Here is an 8,942-nt window from a genome sequence, read left to right on the forward strand (position 1 = left end):
GCAACAGTGTTAAACAGGTGCCTAGGATTGTTTCTATTTTCATCTATTAAAGTAGAGAAGTATGAGGAACGTGCTGTGGAGAGGGCATGTTTATAAGTTAGTAGACTGTCTTTCCAGTCCTGGAGGAATACCTGCAATTTAGTAGAACGCCATTTGCGCTCAAGTTGGCATGAAGGTTGTTTGAGAGCACGAGTATGGTCATTGTACCAGGGTGCTAATTTCTTATAGCGGACTTTCCTCTTCTTAAGAGGTGCGATAGTATCCAGGGTTCTGGAAAGTATGTAATTTATGTTGTCTGTCAGCTGATCAATTGAGCTAATGCTTGCATTTTTGTATGCGTTTGGGTGGGAGCCAAGAAAATCCCCACAGTGCACAAATGAGCCTGGGAGCTCATTAATAAAAGCATTTGCAGTCCTGGAGGAAAGCTTACAGATAAGGTAGAATGAAGGATCTGGTGACACATGACAGACTTGTGAAAGTTGGAAAGTAATTCAATAATGGTCTGATAGCACAGGGTTTTTAGGCATAACTGCTATATTTGCTATTTCTGTATCATAAGTTAAGACCAGATCAAGAGTATGGTTATGAGAATGTGTGGACTGATGTATATGTTGATCGAAGCCAATAGATTCAGTGATAGACAAGAGTGCTGATCTGAGAGGATCACCTTCACTATCCATGTGAATATTGAAGTCCCCTACAATTACTACTTTATCTGAATTAACAACCAGGCTGGAAAGGAAATCAGCAAACTCAAGTAAAAAGCCACTGTATGGCCCTGGTGGCCTGTATACAATTGCAAGGATAAAACAGACAGCTTTTTTGTCTGGATGTGCAAAACTGAGAACAAGCACTTCAAAAACGTTACATTTGAAGCCGGATTTCAAAATAGCAAAAAGATTAGAATTATATACAGCAGCAACACCACCGCCACGACCCGTCAGACGGGGAATGTGAGTATAGCTGTAGCCAGGAGGGGTGGATTCATTTAAGGCAATATACAGTTTTAAGCCAAGTTTCAGTTACACATAAGATTTCAACTTGGTGATCAGTAATTAATTCATTTACAAGAGTTGCCTTAGGGGCTAGTGATCTGATATTAATTAATCCAATTTTTAGCTGAGTTTGGTCAGCCGCATTATTAGTAGAATAACAAGGTCTGATTTTTTGCAGATTAGCCATACAAACACCCCTATGGTCTTTATTGAACTAACATTTGTAAAGTAAACACAAGTGTTACACTTATTCTTATCTAACTCAGTTTGGTGAAGTTGTTCGAACTGTGTTTGTGTAGAAAAAAGAATCCCTCCTTTTAAATGGCAGTCAGTTAAGGATGAATGTTGATTGAATCAAATCCATGTTTTTCAAAAGGGGGGAAGAATCCCCCTTTTCTCCCTAGTCCATGCATAGATAATTTGTGAGTGGGAGATGACCAGAGAGAGCCTGCTCCGTCTGTACCCCTCTTATATTGTTCATGAAGATGAGATATTTTTTCAACATTATTATTAATGTAATGCTGAGTTTGGTTGGGGAGAGGCAAGTGTGGTTATGAATGAAATGTTTGTGTTACTGTATTGTGAGATTAGGTCAGGCAGTAAATGCACCATGTTACAAGGCCAATAGTGCCACCCTGGTCTCTGCTTTATTCTGGTGTAGGCTGACCCAGAATCCAATAGTGCCTGTAGACAGAGTGAAAACAGGAAGGTAAATAAATTGTATGATATAATGGGTGTCAGGGTGAGGTCTTCTCAGGGGACTGTTAAAGTGCCTGTTTTTGAGGTAATTCTGTGGCTTATCTCAGGCTAAAGTCTGGCCTGTACAAGGATTCTGAAGTTTCCTAAACCCTGGAAAAAGCTAAATGGTGTCTCCTTGGACAGCACCATTTAATGTATCACTATTCCAACAAAATGAACTCAAAGGCATCATTAACAGTTCCTACATAGCTTTGGTTTCACTACCTGGTTATATGTAACACCAGCAGAACAGACAGACTGCACTACACGGTTATATATAACCTCAGCAAAACAGACAGACTACACTACAGTACCTGGTTATATGTGAACAGATCACTTTTTTGCATTCGTGTTTCTAAAGTGAATCTGGCTTTTGCTGTGTATTGGCTTGCAATGCTGTGGGACGTTTCTCACAGTTACCAGCAAAAGTAAAGAAGCAGAGCCTAACTCACTGTCCACCCTGAAAGACTTGTGTTATTTCTTGCATCTTTACTTTTGGTTGTATCTCTGACAAATGTCAGAAGAAAGGGGGCCATTTGGGTAGGAATTTCATCTGTAGAACTGTCAGAGTTCTGTCCAACAGGACGTCTAATTCTCAGGCCTAAAGTGCTGCAGTTGGAGATTGTAGCAAAGTCATTTTCCTCAGAGCATCAGTAACTTTAAATCCTCAACATCACTCTTTATCACTCAATGCGATTACTGTTACATTGCACACATCAGATTTTACAGTATATTGCGCTATTTAAACACAATATATATATAATATATATATATATATAATAATAATATATCAACTCTCTTTTGCAGACTGAACAGCTGTGGCCTCACAGAGAAGTCCTGTGAAATTGTGGCCTCTGCTCTTCAGTCATCAAACTCACCCCTGAGAGATCTGGACCTCAGCAACAATAACCTGGGAGATTCAGGAGTGAAGCTGCTCTGTGCTGGACTGATGACTCCAAACTGTAAACTACAGAGACTGGGGTGAGTAGTGCTATGTACTTCAACAGCAGTTGGCTTTACTTATCTAGCTAGGCAGAGGGTAGAGGGTCATTATATAGCGGAACACAAGGAGACTCCTCACTCTAATAGCCGGGTCATATAGCAGAACACAAGGAGACAGGCTATTGCGACGTTATATAGCAGGAACACAAGGAGACTCCTCACTGCTATATAGAGCACAGGTCATTATATAGCAGGAACACAAGGAGACTCCTCATGCATATGAGCCAGGTCATTATAGCAGGAACACAAGGGATCTCATGTATAAGGCACGGTTAGCACCTTTAGCTGCTCCAAACAAAACTGGCACCAACCCACCATACTGTCCATAGCCCAGCTCCCAAACACCATCTAAAAGCACCCTCCCCTAGGCCTGGAAGCTAGGCCTCTTATAGAGCCCATGATTAGGTAATGGGCCACAGCTGATGTGATTGCAATGAACCACAGCTGCAGCTATACCCGTCTGTAGGGCCGATGCTGCCCCCTGGTGGACTGCACCCCAATTCCCTTCTTGGCATCATATGTTAAACAGGCAAGAGCTTTGAGGATATGCTGTGGGGCACTCAGAACAACACCAATTAATGCATTACTAATGAGATGGGAGAAATACCACTGAGCGATAGATGGAATAAACTTGCTTTGCATAACTGGATTAAGTTTAAATGATCTAGTGTAGATCACCCTGCTAAGCATCCTATTGAGGACTCATGGGAAGTGGACATGCAAGGGCAGAAAGAGGAGAAAAGCTCTTATTAATTGTGCAAGTATGCAATGGGGAAAGCTACAATTAAAGGGGAAAAGACATGGCTCCTTCAACCTGCTGGTCTGTCATCTCCCCATGGCTTCTTCTGGATCCTGTAATAGACCTAGCTGTATTAGGAAAGAACAGAACTGACACAGAGGGCCTCTTACAGTAAGTTCAGCTGACGCACAGCTGCAGCAAGTGTGGGGTGGATATCTGCAGATCCTCAATATCACTCTTCATCACTCAACATGATTACTGTAACATTGCACATATCAGATTTTACAGGATATTGCGCTATTTAAAAATACAATATCAAATACTCTTTTGTAGACTGATCGGCTGTGACCTCACAGAGATGTCGTGTGAAATTGTGGCCTCAGCTCTCCAGTCATCAAACTCACCCCTGAGAGATCTGGACCTCAGCAACAATAACCTGGGAGATTCAGGAGTGAAGCTGCTCTGTGCTCCACTGATGAGTCCAAACTGTAAACTACAGAGACTGGGGTGAGTAATGTTGTGTACTGTGTGACCTTAACTAAATAGAATTAGTGATTATGGATCTGTGCAGTGAAATATAGGGCTGCCAGCAGAGCCGGTTTTAGCCTGCTGTATTAGGGTGGGCTGGTAGAAATAATAAGTGGGCAATAGGTGGGGGGGGGGCTGTAGCACAGTGGGTAAGGAACTGGGCTTGTAACCGAAAGGTTGTAGGTTCGATTCCCAGGTAGGACACTGCCGTTGTACCCTTAAGCAAGGTACTTAACCTGCATTGCTTCAGTATATAACCAGCTGTATAAATGGATACAATGTAAAAATGCTATGTAAAAAGTTGTGTGAGTCGCTCTGGATAAGAGCGTCTGCTAAATGCCTGTAATGTAATATAATGTAATTTAATGTAATGGGGGCTGGCGGGCGTGGGCACGTGTTATGCATTATATTCATATAGCACTTCTCGTCACATTAAAGACCATCTTGGAGGTTAAATTTCTTACGAAATGTATACTTAACCTTGTCTGTAAATGACCATTTGAAAAGTTAAAAAAGTTCATGCAGGCTTGAATAATAAATATAGACATAAGGGCACAAATTCAGAGGAACCACAACAGTCACAGACACTCAGACAGCATCTGAAGTCTTTCCTCAAAACTTTTATCGTTCATACCGCTATTTCTCATTATTTCGCAGCTGTTGCATATGACATACCCAGCACTTGACTCGTCATTCACTAAATCGCTCCCAAACGGAACTTTTCTGCCCTTGCTTTTTTTAATTCTTCTTTTTTAATTTTCTCTCTGATCTATTTTGCCTCCATTGCTGCTTAAGACAAATGGATGCTGCAGTTGGCGCAACGAGAGTCTAGTCTGCTAATTCGCGCCTGACGAAAAATGAAGCTTAAAATATGTTCACATTTTAGAGAATGTAGTTAATATTTTCCTCATTAATGATGAGTTATTATCTCCCCCACCCGTAACCCATCCGCTATTAATCAGAATGTTAATTTTTATGACTCGGCCCGCCCGATCCGCAGATTAACCGTGGTGCCCGCGGATATAACTGCGATCCGCACATCACTAATACACACATGCCTTATTTTTTTCCCCACCCGCATTCAGCGAAGAAGAATATCAGGGTCAGAGCCAATCAGAGGCAGAGTAGGGGCGGGTCTTCGCAGAATGCGGGTGGGGAAAAAAAATAACGCTACACACACACAGACAGACCTGCTAAATGTCAGGTGCACCGGTGCGACCAATGAAAATGTTTAGTCGCACTTGACAGATTTTTGGTCGCATGTGCACCCAAAATGGTCGCACTCTGGAGCCTTGATTTATACTCACTACTATCCCAGCATCCTGTTGGCTTTTTTACTGCTACAGCACAGTGCCTAGAACCTGAAAGGATTTGATCAACTATTACTCCCAAAATTGAGCACATTCCAATGTTGTTCCTCCCATAAAGTAATCTAGCCTTGTGTTATTATTTCCCACATGTAGAACTTTACATTTAGCTTTATTGAGTTTCATTTGCCAGGTTTCTGCCCACTTCTGGATTCACTTCTGTCACATATTGCAGTCTTCATCCATCCCCATTATTCACTACCTGCTATGAACTCTAATGAAATCCATACTTATACCCCACTCTCTTTCATACGCTGACCTTGTGATGAAGATGAGTTGTACTCCTTCACATTACACACCTGTGTGTGTGCTACAGGGTTGTGGCGTTTCTGAAGATATTAAGCATAAAATAAGATCATTATCAGGGCCGCGTTTACCCATCTTGAGGCCCTGGGCTACGCAGCTCAGAGGCCCCCCCGCCGCGGCGACGCACGCAAAGATACGCAACACAAGACAACCCCATAATAAGCCAGTGCAAAGAGGCCATGGGAAAATACACACCAACGCCATACAAAAGAACGCCAATTATAGTCATACTGCAAACACACAACGGCAGGATAATCAAAATTCGAGCAGTTTTATCACACGGCAAAAAAAAAAAAAAACAACATTCTAATTCTATTTGTATGAGAAATACATATGGGCATCACTGGATAGAATATCGTAGTCATTTTTGTTTATAAACTACACGACAATATTTAAGACTTAAACTAGCATATTAAAAAAAATCTGACTCACCAGTGATGTCATTAAAAGACCTTTTTCCTGCTTTTCTTTGATGCAAAATCCTTAATTAAATCCTTAAAATCCAGCTGGCGCAGCAGATCATGCTCAATGGACAGAATGGTCAACCCGTTCAGTCTATTTTCCTCAATGGATGCCCTCAGTCTGTTCTTAATAATGCCCAACTTGGAAAATGATCTTTCTCCGGTGGCATTTGAAATAGAAAGAGTGACATAAATTCGGAGTGCGATGTCCACGTTTGGGAAAGCACTTTGGACTTGTTTCTCTCTCAGTAAGACCATCAGGTTTCTTGGTGACAGATCGTCAGTTGTTGTGTCACAGAATTTAATGAACTGAACAAGCTCATCATCAAAAACATGCTGTAAATCGGTGCTATATTTTTTCTGAAGATTGCGGCTTGCTTCGCGTAGGACTTGACCTTCATGAGAGAAATATCTTATCACGAATGTCAGCTGATCGATATGGGTTAAATCTGGGGTTGAATCAACAACAAGAGAGAAGTACTTAGCTTTCTGTAACATTAGAATAATTTCAGCTTGAACTCGCTGTCCCATAATTGCAATGAATTCATCACATATAGTGTTGGATGAATAGGAAGTAGACGCACTCCCCTGGTTTCCATATTTCTTGATATGTTTGGCAAGAAAGGGGTCAAACTTGCTGAGTAGCTCAAGTATTCCCAAATAGTTGCCATTGTTAGGGGAACCGAGAACTTCATCGCCTCCTCGGAATGCGAGACCTCGTTCTGACAAGAACTGTATAACGGAGACAATTCATTTCAGGACCTCGCGCCAATACTTCCCCTCCTCTTCGCAGCGCTCCTTAAGTTCGTTGTCAATTCCGTGCACCTGTGTGTGAGCGAACCAGATGAGCATTGCATTTCAATGAGACTGGCTTGACTCATGCTCTTCAGTCTGACAAGAAGCATGTTTCCAATCAGAAAACCCGGATTGAGAAAAGGCAGATGAGCCGCGTTTCCACCATAAGTACCCGGAACTTTTAGTCCCAGGAACTACTTTTCAAGGAACTAAAAGGTTCCTTCAGCCCATTGTTGTCTGCGTTTCCACCGCGGTCTAAAGTCCCGCGAAGATTAGGCAAATTAGCCCACTGAGGTATGAAAAAGCGACGTTGTCGTCGGTCCATCTGTCCTATGATTTCTTCTGTAACCCCATACTACCACCGAAGTAGCCTACATTATTTTCTAATAACCGGGACAGCCCGGAGGGATTTATTCCACTTATATACAACGGGTTGCCAACAATGACTATATATGGTTACTTTTGTATTTTTTGATTTTTATCGATTTAATCACCTGGAATTGAAATATTCTTCTGCAGCCGTTTGGGCATATTTTACCGTTGTCAAGCAAAACTGTTGTTGGTAGTTGAACTTGGACCGTTGTTATGCAACAAATAGGATATAACAGGCCAATAGTCAGATTGTAACTGTTTTATATATCCTCTCAAACACATTCATTACGTTTTTATGCGAACATTCACTTTCATGTCTTGACATCCGAGGCGACAGAATGCATTCATATTTCCAATATAACTGACAACAACAGCAGAAAACATGCACACGTAAACAAAAAAATTTGCTGTTTGATTACTTGCTCATCATCAATTCCATATAGGCTAATCGCAAAATGACAAGAATAGAACGAAAACTCGGACTTGCGTGAAAATTTAAATTAGCAGTGGTACAGCCACCGTTTGCTTTCCTTCGAAGTTACTGCTAGCCGAGCAGCAAAGTGTGCCCTCCAGATGCGAACCATGCACCATACATTAGTCCATAGTCTTCCTGGTCTTTTTGTGGAATTGAAGAATGGCAGAGTAAAATTACAGTAGTCTGAAAAAGCTAAAGGGACGATTACTAGAATTAACCTGTTATTTTACCCTGACAAAAAGTGCGGAAGGTGATTTCCAGTTTGCTTTTACTGTATCACCAATGTGAATTACGCAGAACTACCGCATACCTCACATAACTGTATCAAACGTTTTGAGTCAATTACAACGGGCTAACAAAGAAAATCCGGAAGAAAATATTCAGCAACCGAATTAATCCGTTTGAATGTTCTGGTACGTAATATGCTGTCCCAGCACAAATGCTTAGCATTTTATAAAACGAATACTAAAGCAAGAAAAGAACAGAAGAGCACATATTATAATTCCAAGACGTTGGCAGGCTATAACCAAAACTAGGCTACTGCGCCGCATAACATACAATTTTGATTTGAAGTTATTATGAAAATAAATTGGTTTGCGGCTGCATATTTTTAAACATGGCGGTTGAAATAAAACACTGCAAGTAGTCGACCAATCAGAAATTTTCAGCACTTGCGCCCCACCCCAAAGGTTCCGGTACTTTTGGAAAGTACTACCCCCTGAGCAAAATAAAGCTTGGGGGGTAAAATAAAGCCCCCAGAACTAAATTTAGACCCTAGTTCCTGCGGTCAAAATGTACTGAGTTCCTCAAAAGGTTCCTAGTTCCGGGGTAAAGTTCCTGCGGTGGAAACGCGTGGCTATGGTGTCCCGCCGAAAAGCCGACAAAAAAAGCAATATACATTACCGGTTGTTGGAGAATAAACTAGCCACTCACGGGTAACACTCTCCCCATTACGCAGATTACGCGAAAACAAGGTCTTACTCAATTGTCTGTTCTGATTTTTATACAATCGTTCTGATGCTGTGAATGCTATGTCTTCATTTTGACATGACAAGGATGCTTTTATTCCTTTGCTCACCCAATAGCTACGCAAGTTTTCGGTAACGGGTCCCCAACAAGCTACATCAGTGGATGTGGCTCCACATGTTGCATCTTTCCCCCGAC

General features: G+C 41.6%; 1 pseudogene; it reads left to right on the forward strand.

Annotated features, from left to right (window-relative positions):
• Positions 1-8,942, forward strand: part of LOC135245708 (NACHT, LRR and PYD domains-containing protein 3-like) — a 251,271-nt pseudogene that overhangs the window by 180,388 nt on the left and 61,941 nt on the right.

This window comes from Anguilla rostrata, chromosome 19, assembly GCF_018555375.3.
Source record: "Anguilla rostrata isolate EN2019 chromosome 19, ASM1855537v3, whole genome shotgun sequence".
In the NCBI taxonomy this organism is placed as follows: Eukaryota; Metazoa; Chordata; class Actinopteri; order Anguilliformes; family Anguillidae; genus Anguilla; species Anguilla rostrata.